Genomic DNA, 12,412 nt, shown 5'->3' on the forward strand with positions numbered 1-12,412 from the left:
AAGTGACAGGAGGAGCCAGAACTCTCAGGCGCATGGGTACTTGGCCTGGATGCAGAATGGCAACAACAGAAGTGACCCAGCATTGCTAGTGATAGGCTGATAAGACACAGGAAACAGGGCCATGTGGGCCACAGTAGAGTTGGGTGGCTTTTGTTGTGGGTAAGCGTTCAGGATGTCACATCCAGGAAATCTCAGGAGGAGCAAAAGATGTGTCTGAAATTGACTTGAATCTAACTTCAGGCACAAATTATGTAAATTTTTAATGTTGAGAGTAAAATATCAGGATTTCTTCAGAAGATAAGACAGTTGGCTCAATTACAAAGACCTTAAATTTTCACTAACTGTTAATGATTCTTCAGACACCAGGGAGATAAATCAATGATGTAATATTTAGCATATTTTAAATCACTTTCAAAAGCTGCAACAGTGAATCAATTACTTCCAGAATCTACTATAACCAAAGAATGAATTAAGAATTTGTTTATCCGCTCTCCTAGCCCAACATGTTCAAACTTCAGTGTTTGAGGGGGATGTGCCACAGTCTTGGCATCTGACGGAGCCCTAAAAATAGTTTTCTATTTCTGCATATCAGACTGCCCAAAACTCAGTGGCTTAAAACAACAATAATCACTAATTTATTTACAGTTCAGCAATTTGGGCAGGTTGTGGTTGGGACAGTTTAGCTTTGAGTCATTGGGCTCAGAGGGCTTGCTCATGGGCTAGACTATCTGAAATGGCCTTATTCACGTGGTTGACAGTAGGTTCTTGCTGTTGGCTGGGGACATAGCTGAGGCTGCCCCTGAGACACCTCAGGTCTCCTCCACGTGGCTAGCTTGAACTTCTCAGAGAATGATGGCTGTGTTCCAAGAAGGAGCATTTTGGAGGGGCAAAACCAGAAGCTGCAAGGCTTCTTGAGGCCCAGGGCCACAAGAAGCCTCCTGTGCAAAGCAAGTCACAGGCCAGCCCAGACTGAGTGTGGTAGGCAGGATTCCAGGATGCCTACCTTGGTCTTCACCCCCAGCATTGCTCCCATGATGATGTTGCACGGTAAAGAGAATTTGTTACATGGCAAGGGATTTGTAGATTAACATTACTGGTTAAAATTTACTGATTAAGATTACTAATCAATTGACCTAAAGATAAAGCTGTTATCCCGGTGGGCCTGACCTAATTACATGAACCCTTTAAAAGCAAAGAATTTTCTCCATCTGGTAACAGAAGGGAAAGTCAGAAAGATTGAAAGCACAAAAGAGATTCAATGAGAGGGATGTTCGCCAATGCTGAGATGGGGGGACACATGGAAAGGGCCTGAGCGTGAGCTCTAGGAACTAAAAGTGGTCCCTAGACAATAGATAGCAAGACAACGGGACCTCAGTCCTACAACCAAAAAGAAATGAATTCTGCCAATAGTTTAAGAGGACTTTGAAATGAATCTTTATTTGGCAGAACCTCTAAATAAAGACATCATTGGCCCATGCCTTGATTTCAACTTTGTGAGACCCTGAGCAGAGCACCAGCTAAAATATGATGGACTTTTGACACAAAGAGACTCTGAGATAATAAATGTGTGCTGTGTTAAGCTGCAGTTTGTGGTGATTTGTTACATAGCAAGAGGGAGCTAACACATAGGAGAGGGAGGATGGAACAGACCTGGCCTCCTGAAGAGAGGAGTAGCAAAGGCGCGCTGCAAATGGCTGTGGGGTGTGGCATGGTGTTTGAAAATATGGGGTCCACATCGATCCAAACAGTCGTTGGAATTATCTGAAAGAAAACCTAACACCTGATGCTGTTCTCAGCAACTTAACATTGTGAGTTTCCATTTTCTAATTGAGTAGAAATAAATAGGAAGAAACCCATGTGACCTACAGCTTAAGTTATCCATTATCACGATGCCTCGACTGAAATTGCATACAACATCATCTCTGTTACAAATCTAAAATGATCATCATAAATTTCAAATATAACTTTTTATTAGTGAACAATCTTTTAAAATTTTTCACCTAAAATGTTCCTGGTCGTCTTTTTACAAATTGATTTGAATTTTAACTGCATTTTAGTCAGGAATTGTGGTGCCAATTCTTTTTTTTTTTTAAGAATTTATTTATTTATTTTTAGAGAGTAGGGAAGGGACGAGAGAGAGAGAGAGAGAGAGAGAGAGAGAGAGAGAAACTTCAATGTGCAGGAGATACATTGATCAGTTGCCTCTTGCGCTCCCCTAAAACCCGGCCTGCGACACAAGCATGTGCTCTGATGGGAATCAAACTGGCAGCCTTTCTGTTCACAGGCCGGCACTCAATCCACTGAGCCACACCAGCCAGGACTGAATTCTTTAAAATGTATTGTGACTTGAATTGTGGATCATTAGAGTCAAATATCATAAGGTTCTGTGCGGCATGAAAAGAATGTGTATCCTCCAATTGTTTTATAAGGTTTTATATATGTCCATTAGATTGAGCTTATTAATTGTCTTACTCAAAATTTATTTATCTTTACTGATATTTTCATCCATTTGATCTATTCATAACTGGGTGAGTGAGCTAAACTTCCCAGTATGATGAGGGATATCTACTTCTTTTTGTAGTTCTATCGATTTTTGATTCATATATTTTGAAATTATATTATTAAGGGCATTCGACTTTAGAATTACTATAAACATCCTCTGGTCAACTTGTGTATGTGATATTATATATACATATGCATATATACATACATGTATAAATATACACGCATACATATATGTGCTTGTGGTAGCTAGCTTCTAAAATAGCCCCTATTATCCCTACATTGGTATTTACACCCTGTGTGGTCCTTCCACATTGTGTCAGGGTTGGTCTGTCCAACAGAATAGAGCACAAGTAATGGTATGTCACTTACGAAGTTAAGTTGTAAAAGAAGATGGTTTCCACTCTGGGTGTTCTCTTGCGCTTGCTCTTACTTCCTCTGTCATTACAGTCTCCCCAGGGAGCACGCCGCTGTGTGTTATCAACTGAATGGAGAGGCCCATGTGGCGCAGAACTAAAGCTTCTAGTCAGTTAACAGCCAGTGAGGAACTAAGACCTGCCAGCCACCACGGGAGTGAGCTTGGGAGGGGTTCTCCAGTCTTGAAATGACTGCAGCTTCATGAGAGACCCTGGTATAGAATCACCCAGCTAAGCCACTCCTCAATTCCTAATCCCATTTTTAATGAAACAGGGAAATACTAAAATTCCAAACAACTGCCATGAAGAATACTTGCCAAACACTTTAAAATTGATCAAAAATAATGGTGAACCTGGGAGCCTTGGACTTCAGGACTTTGTGTTTCTGAGAATAGGTGACAGTTCCAAAGAGTCTTTGATTAAAGCACCACAATCAAGGGACATGGGGGAGACCATAGGAGAAGCAGTCGGCACCCCGAGGGAGACACCGATTCTGCACTGTAAAGTGGCAGGGGTGGGGACAGCTGAAGGAGAGACCACGATAACAATAATTCGTACTGTCCATAGCCAGTCTAATAGCTGAGAGAGTTTAAGGGATTTCCCAGAGGTAGTTTAAGGGGTGTTACTGTGAGAATGCACACTCACTTCCTGAAGCTTGCGCTCGTGAACCCTTAGGAGAGAGGACGCAGGAGTTACAGGAAGCTGAAGACTGCCCGCCTTCACTCTTCTCTTTCTTCCTTCACGAATCTTCCCCTGTTGACATCAGAAATAAACCAGCCTAGACCCTCTGCCTGTATTCTTCAGAAAGAAAGAAAAGAGTAAAGCAATGTAATCAAACTTCAGATAAAGAGTATGTACAAAATAGGACTTATCCAAGGAAACAGGAAGGGTTCAGAAAACAATAGGGGTAGAAGGCAAGCCAGCAGAGCTGTGGGAAATAGTAGTTTAGTAAGAATGTAAACACATTACCAAAACAATACTATATGAGAAATGAAAGTGGAAAGAACACAAAACCATAATAAAGGACATAAATTACAGGCTGGTTTTTTTTTTGAAGAGATGAAATGGGGCAATGATATATTAAAAAAATTAGAGATGACAGATATAGAAGTCAAAACAGATGTGACAGGCACATAATTGATATTCCTGAAGAAAAGAATCCAACAAATTGAATTTTTATATTTTTCCCAAAAATTATAGAAGAAAAAATATTTCAAAATAAAGATTTGAATCTTCCGGACAAAAAACCATATGAACCAGGAAGAACCTAGATAAAATGCCCCAAACCAAGACATACCTTAGTGAGAGAAAAATGACACAGAGAAAAGCAAAAGCTATACACAAAGCCAAAAAGAAAAACTTACACGTAACAGAGAAAAATCAGGTGGTTCTCAGGCTTAGCCACAAAAACAACAACAAAAAATCATCTCTTCCAGAAGACAGAGAACAAAGCTTAGAGAGTTCCATAAGAAAGTGTGACCTACAAATTTATATTCAGTAAATTTGCTCTTCATATAAAAAGACAAAAAACAGACACTCTCCAGGATGAGAGGATTCAAACAAAACATCACCTGTGAGCTCTTCTCGAAAAACAAAACAAAACTCTTTGATGATAAAATCCAGCCATCCAAAGAAGGGTAGAATCAAAACAATGGATTCAGAAATGAAAGGGGCCCTGGGGAACCAGCTGGGTGAGTAAACCCTGGTGACACACTACCTGGGCTCCAGTCACATCTCTGTGTGACCTCAGAAAGTCCTTTATGGTCTCTGTACCTAAGCTTCCTCATTATAAAATTTAGAGGACCATAGCTGAACTTAAGATTTTTTAAGACTTCACTTGGCTGACATGTATAATGTGCCTAGAACAGTGCCTGGTACAGAAAAAGAGCTATGAGCTATATATGGAAGCTAATATTTTATTTTAGAAATAAGTCTGAACAACTATGAGACGTTGCTACATATCTGAATACGGGGTATCTCACCAAATTGCTGGGAAGGTTAGAAACCTTGAAGGCTTCACAGAGAAGAACATCTAAAATACTGCTACAAGCCTCATCTACTGAGGACAGCCTATTGCCATGCCCAAGAACCAGACACTGCAACTTATGACCCCAACACCCCAACACTGGACACTGTTGGCCGCCACTAACACTGCTGCCCCAGGGCTCCCAAAAGTGGATCTTGCGGCAATGGCCTTGACAGAGTGCACCTGCGGTGGGCCTCGATCCCACGTCCACAGCCAAGGTGCAAGGAAAACTGGGAAGTGAGTATCTGCTCTTGCAGCTTTGTGGTGGCAAGCGGGCTCTGCCTCCTACCCAGACTCATGTAGAGGAGAATTTCCCGTGCACAGTAAGAGGACTCAGATGCTGGGCAACTTAAAAGAATGGCGCATCTCCTCCACAGTAAAATAGGGCAATATTACCTACATTAAGAGTGTGACCCTATACACAAAACACCAAAGTGCAAATGCTCGGCAACTGTGGACAAGTTAATTAAGTTTTAGGAGCTTCGGTTTCATCTGTAAATGGAGATAATAATAGTACCACTCTCGCAAGTGCTATCGTGAGGATTAAATGAGTTAATTTATTAAATGAGTTAATTCAAGTGCTCAGTGAAGGTTAGATATTAAAGTAATTCTTCTTACATTCCACTCCTTCATGGCTCATATCTATCTATATCTATATCATCTGTATCTGTATATATATACACATTTTTTACCTACTTATAATCCCAGAAGTGCTCTCAGCTAACAAAATTAAGTCATCCTACGTAAGCAAAAATATACTCATCTTTTCTTTAAAGTCTCAAAACTTAAACAACTACCACATCCAGCTTTAAGTCCAGGATATCTGGGGGATTTCCATTTCTCCTTTGTTCTATCACAGCTCTTATTGACAGTCTGTAATATGTTGACTAATATTTAAAGTTAACGTGCTCCATATATAACTGTAGAGGGAAAGGGAGAAGAAAGAAGAGAGAAATTAGAGTACATAAGCATATCTACACTATGACACAGCAGAGAAAACACGTGTTGCTAAAATTGTACTTATTTCTGCAATGCTATAGAAATACCATAGTTGGTATTTATGACTTATTTTTCTGCCACCTAGTTCATGGTCGCTTGGTGTTCCACCAGCACCTCAGGTGGGTGGAATTTTTTACCTGATGAAGTGAACCAAACCTTAACTTCTGCAGGACCTGAGCCTTTTATGATCCAGTTTCTATCGGATTACTGTAGTCTTCCACTTACTCGCACCATTAGCAGTGGCTGTGGCAGTGGAGGAAGCAGCCCGGAGGTTCCCTCGAGTCCCATCCATCTTCCTTGCCCCCTCACTGTGAGCCCTGTTGCCCCATTGAATGCTCTGGAAGTGCTCAACACCTGCGATGATAAGGGGGCAGAAGCAGAACTGAACAGAACTGAGCTGTGTGCAAGCCTGGCAAAGCCTCAGGCAGCCTGGTGGAAGCTCCGGAGAGATCGCCGCCCCCCGAGGACTATCCCAGGAAGCTCTGGCCCTGGTCGAGGCAGCTCTTTGCAGCAGAGAAGGGACTGATAGCCCCAAGCAGCCTGCTGACCGAACTTCCATTAGCGGGGTGGCAAGTCCTTCCTTCCAGGGGATTTGGGGGACTCATCTCCCTGTTTCCCCGCAGGCAGCAATCCCATTTCCTGTTAGGAATCAGACACAATCACTCCATCTTGCACGGCAAACCCCTCTTTCTTTGATCACTCAGTGGCTTGTGGAAAGCTCACCTTCCAATCCATTAGAACCATAGGTGCGCCTGCTGGTAGAAGCATTCCTCCCCTGGACGTGAAGCAAAGCACAGAACTTTGAAGACGCACACTGAAAATTTTGCAAATGGGTTGTCGAGCATAATAGCCGGAGGCATCTCCTCCATCCGCTTTGTCATTTGGAGCATACAGCTCAAAATGCAGTATTGGAGTTCTAGGAAAACAGATTGATGTGTTCATGCCATAGAAAAGACTGTTAGTCAAATTACGGCAAATTGAATTGTATTTTAAATGTATTTAGGGAGCTCGTAATGTAAAGAAAATTGTTCAGCCAAAAGAAAATTATTTATATTAATCAAATAGTCACTTTTTCACCCTCTAACTTCCTTTTCCTAGCTGCTCTCCACCTCCATCAAAATTAATATATTTTATTCATTAACTTGTTTGATACCGAGTTTTAAAAGTAATACACGCTGGCACTGTTATCCACTGTTTAATATCCCATAATGTTTCCTGGAAAGAGTGATTTCTTGTTCTTAATGAGATAACTAGAGTTTATGAAATTATCCCAGCAGGAGACAATAGAAATGTGAATATAAAACCTTTCTATTAATGAATGAGAAAAGTTAAATAAATGTCTCTGTGAAAGAGCCCCGAGCACTTAGTCTCATTAAGAAAAATTTACAGTAGCCTGAAGCGTTAAGTGGGGATGTGTACACGGCTGCCGTTGAGTACCGTGGAAGACAGGATGTTTTAAGACTTTAGAAATGAGGTGATTTAATGTCTTTAAGTCACTGTAATTTGATCCTGATTTTATTAAAAGAGTCTGGTTCTAACAGGTTCTTTAAAATCCTCTTAATTTTACCAAGACTTTGTAATTTTTGCTTTTGCAATGTTCTACAGTATTGTTCATTACTTCAGCATTTTCTGTGTCTTAGATCAAGGGATTGTAAAATACTGTCCTCTCCCCAAGAAGCTCACAGTCTCTTGGGTGTACAGAAAAGTGAACACTGATAGCGGCCAAGCCCTGGCCAGGTAGCTCAGCTGGTTAGAGTATCATCTTGATACCTCAAGGTTGTGGGATCTATCCCTGCTCAGGGTACATACAGGAGACAACCAATGAATGCATAATTATGTGGAAAAACAGATTCATGTTTCTCTCCCTACCCCCCTCAAGTCAATAAATTTTAAAAAAGACAAAAACAAAAAGATAGTAGTGCCCAATAGAGGTATGCACAAAATTGCCCAACAAAGAGCCACCAAGGGCAGTCAGGAAAGTGGCACATGGACATGTCACTTAAGCCAAGATGTGAGGCTATATAGGAATGAGCCAGAACAAGCTTCTATTGCTCTTTATTGATCTTTCAGTCCAAAGAATGGTCCATCAGTTTGCCCTGTGGGAAGAAAAGGATTTAGCCCTCCCTCATCCCTTCTACACACGCTGCCACGCCTCTGAGAGAACCATAGAATAATTTTGGTTACATCTACATCAACTTCATTATTTACATTTACAGTTACAATGTTAATGCTATTCATAGTTGAGTCCTCTGGCATATCATGATAACTTTTCCTTTCTTCCCTTATTAAATATTTTCCTTTCATTTGCTCAGGTTTAAGCCACAGATTCTCTAAGTCTCTGAATCTCTACTCCAATTTTTTTGATATATCATCTTTTGTATTGGTTTATCTTCTTTCTCCGTCCTGGAGTGTTACGGGCAGCTCCAGGTTCAGGTTGGCGGCCCTTCGTGCTTGGGCCGGGGCGTGGACGGCAGCGGCCACAGGCTGAGGTTTCCCTTCACTCCCCTGCTGAGGGCGACCGCTCCTCCCCGCCCCGGCATTACTGTCCTGTCTTCTTCTCCCTTATTTTACTCCCTGTTGGGAGGCACAACTCCTGACACCTCAAGAAAGGGTTTATGAGAAGTAAAATTGCTGAGACCCCTCACATTGGAGATAGGATTGGAGAGGGAAAGACAGATTATAAAGGAGCACGAGCATGCTTTGGGGTGAGAGGGATGTATTCATTCTCTTGACTGTAGAAGTGATTTCATAGTTGCATATATACGGCAAAACTCATCAAATTGTGTGCACTATATTGTATACCAATTGTATCTCAGTTAAACTGCAAGAAAATAAAAAGAAGAAAAAGATATGCATATGAAATTCAAAAGTTTATTAATTTATGTTGTTAGCAAGCCTGTGGGGAGGCAGGCACTTTTATACAGCGCTGGTGGGAGTGCAAATGGTACAGCCTCCACAGAGAGGAATTTGACAACACCTAGCCAAACTGTAAATGTATTTAACCTTTAGCCCAGCAATCCCACGTCTAAAAATCTGTACCTAACATACATTGACAGAAATACAAAACGATGTCTGTACAAAACTCTTTGCGGAAGCACTATTTGTGATAGCAAAATATTGGAATCAATCTAAATGTCCATCAGCAGAATATTGATAAATGATGGTACAGCTACATACTGAAACACTACTCAGTTGGAAATAGGTAACGAAGGTCCCAACGTACTGCTATGGAGTGCTCTCCAGGGTATATTGTTAACTGAGAATATCAAGTTATAAAATATTGAGGATATTTGTGCTTTTTTTCCCCCCTGGAAATGCTCTATATCTTGATCTGAGTGGTAGCTAGATGGGGTGTATAAATATGTAAAATTTCATTAAGCTACACATTACCATAGGTATGTTAAGTCTCAATTTAAATTTAAAAAATAGATAGGAGCAAATAGAATAAAGAGTGAGAGAAGAAGAAATGGAAACAGTGAGACTTGGTCATGAAGTGGCAGCATTAGCTGGAAGAGAATGTGATGCCAAGAGAGTTTTTCTCTCTCTCCTTTCCCCTCTTTTCTACCTGCCTTCTTTTCTTTCTTTTCACAGTGAAAAAAACATAAGCATATGTAAAAGCTGATGGTTGATGAGAAAGACCAGTTGAAAAGTAAGGTTGACTCCACAATAAGAAAGTATAATCAATTGTGTAAGGTCCTTGGAAAGCTGGGACAGTAGGGGAATCAAAATAAGTAGAGGGGTTGTCCTTAGATAGAAAAGAGACATTTTCACCTCCCCAAGAGCGGGAAAGGAGGCTAGAATGAGAGCAGCTGTAGGAGAGTTGTAGGATTAGGAACACCAGGCACAACTATGCTCTGTAAAGCGGCTGGATGAGTAGGGCATGCCAGATGAGTTGGTGGGGGGAGGGTGATTGTAGAATCCAGAAGTAGAAAGGGGTTGAGATAGCATCTCAGGGAGCGGGAGAGTCAGAACTGAGCTAAAGTGGAAATAACAGATAGTAAGAAATGTCAGATATTAAAGGCCTGTTTGAAGTTAATGATCACATGGTTTTTTTCCAGCAGGATACAGAGGAAGCAGAAAGTTGGATCCATCCAAAGCTGGGTTTTGCCAGATGGGTACAAGTAAGACATAAGGGGGTTTAGATAATTGGCCAAGGGTGTTATTAAGATGATGCATCATTCAGGCTAGCGTGGTTAAACGAGGAAGAGAAGAACGCAGGGGGCTGATTGATTAGAAGTAAACAGAAGACTTGGAGGATGGGCCTTCCAGTAAAGTCAGAAAGTGATTGCAATGGGACCAGTTGAAATCTGTAAGTCAGCATTTCCAAGAGTGTGTTCTCAAGAATATTACCAGATAAATGGCTCATGCCCTAATAATGCGTCATTAAGGTTCTGAGACATCTCATATCACAGAGACCTGTACTCTGTTTACGCAAGCACTTTCTGAATCCTGGAATTACTGTTACTTCCAACCTTTGCAAAGATCAAGTGAATCCTGGCATTACAAAGCCCTTTTCAGTGGGACATCTATTAACATTCTTCTGAACTAGTCTGATTCCAAACACCTCTTAGAATTCTGCTTTGTATGTCGCATGCTGACACTCCTATGTTAATAGGCTGAAGGGAATAATTATCACAGCATGTGACCATTATTTTTATATAGGCTTTCATGTATTTCAATATGAAAAGGTGATTTTCCTGTTAAAAGTGTGTATGAGAGTACAACATATTTTCTTAGAGGTTAAAGGGGGTATGGTTCATGAGGTTAATACTATTAGGTTTACCTCATTCTGCTGTGAAGGTAAATAAAAGACAACACTATTGTGTTGAATAGAGTCCAGATTTAACCACTAGGATTATTATCTTCATCTGCATTAATAAACCTCATTTGACCATTAAACAGCCTCTATTATAACTAATTACATTCCAGTGGCAGAAAAAAAATTGAATATAATAAAGATTCTGATACTAATCACATAAAATGTGTATTTCTATTCTTTAAACCTCATAATAAGGTTTCTAATAGTAAAAAGAATAAAGAATAACCATTACAACTTGAAAAATAGAAAAGGTCTCCATTTTCTTATACTTCATTTCTTAGACATTTAAGAAAAATAAAAAATAGATATTGGATGTAAATTGAATTAATGTTTTTGCTGCACATCCCTGAAGGAGGATTATTCTTGCCCACCTCCTTTACATCTGCCTTGGTCAATGAAATGAGTAGAATGACACGAGTTACAAGCAGAAACTTTAGGAGCCCGTCATGGTTCACCATGACCTGTTTCCTCCTGTCACAAGGCTAGCATGTTAGAATATGCTGTTGACCAGACTCCCTGGATAAAGGTGACACACAGCAGAACTTCAGCTGATCCTTAAGGGACACACGGCCTGAGCAAGAAATACCAACAGTAGGGGGTCCTTTGTTACCACAGCACAACCCAGTTTGTGCTGACTAACATAGAGATCACGTTCTCTACACTCTATTCATGTTTCCCAGACTTGCAACTGTTACCAAACAGAAATAGAAGTCATCACCAGAAAGAAGCATAAAACTCCCTCCATAGAATGTCTAGAGCAGTGGTAGCAAATTAGCTTCATCTTTCATGTCAGCTCTAAAGGGCCCCTAACAACAGCTTGAATCAACTCTATAGAGAGAATCTGAAGCCACGCCCTTGCCCAGAAGGAAAGAGTGCCGTATTTATTGGTAGGTCTTCCAAGAAAAGGAGATGTAATAAGCTGTCCATCCTGGCCTATGAAGCACAACTTATGCTCACTATCATTTCTGTTATTTTTCTTATTTGTGTAGGAGGCATTATTTTTTAATGACCCCAGAAATAAAGAAACAGAAGTTAGTTCCCTAAAATATTTAGATCAATAAATAATTTTTCCTTTTAAAAAGATTTTATTTATTTTTAGAGAGGGGGAAGGGAGGGAGAAAGAAAGGGAGAAAAACATTGATGTGTGAGAGATACATCAACTGGTTGCCTCTTGCACATCCCCAACTGGGGACCTGGCCTGCCACCCAGGCATGTGCCCTGACTGGGAATCGAACCAGCGACCTTTTGGTTCACAGGCCAGTGCTCCATCCGCTGAACCACACCATCCAGGGCAAAACAATTTCATTTAATTTACTGATGAAGGGAGGAAATAAAATGTTTCTATCAGAGTTGGTCACAGAATTCCTCTTCAGGCAGAGACTGTCTTTGTTAGAAACATCTCAGATGGATTTTTAAGTTATTGGGAGTGTTCACTAGGCCAAGTCTGCATGGTTTGCGGCAAAAGAAAAATAGTTAAACTGTTTTGCATCAGAAGTGCACAGTAATTGTTGCAGTTGTCACTGAAGGAACCAGGAGGAATTCCGGGAGTTCCACAAAGGGGGTCAAGAAGGACCCAGCAACAGGGCTGGAGGCAGGGGAAGAGACAAACACAGGAAGTTCCCCAGAATGACTGAGGGAATTTGAAAACTG

This window comes from Pteronotus mesoamericanus, unplaced genomic scaffold (genome assembly GCF_021234165.1).
Source record: "Pteronotus mesoamericanus isolate MK-2021 breed Mesoamerican mustached bat unplaced genomic scaffold, CSHL_Meso_final contig_182, whole genome shotgun sequence".
Taxonomy (NCBI): Eukaryota; Metazoa; Chordata; class Mammalia; order Chiroptera; family Mormoopidae; genus Pteronotus; species Pteronotus mesoamericanus.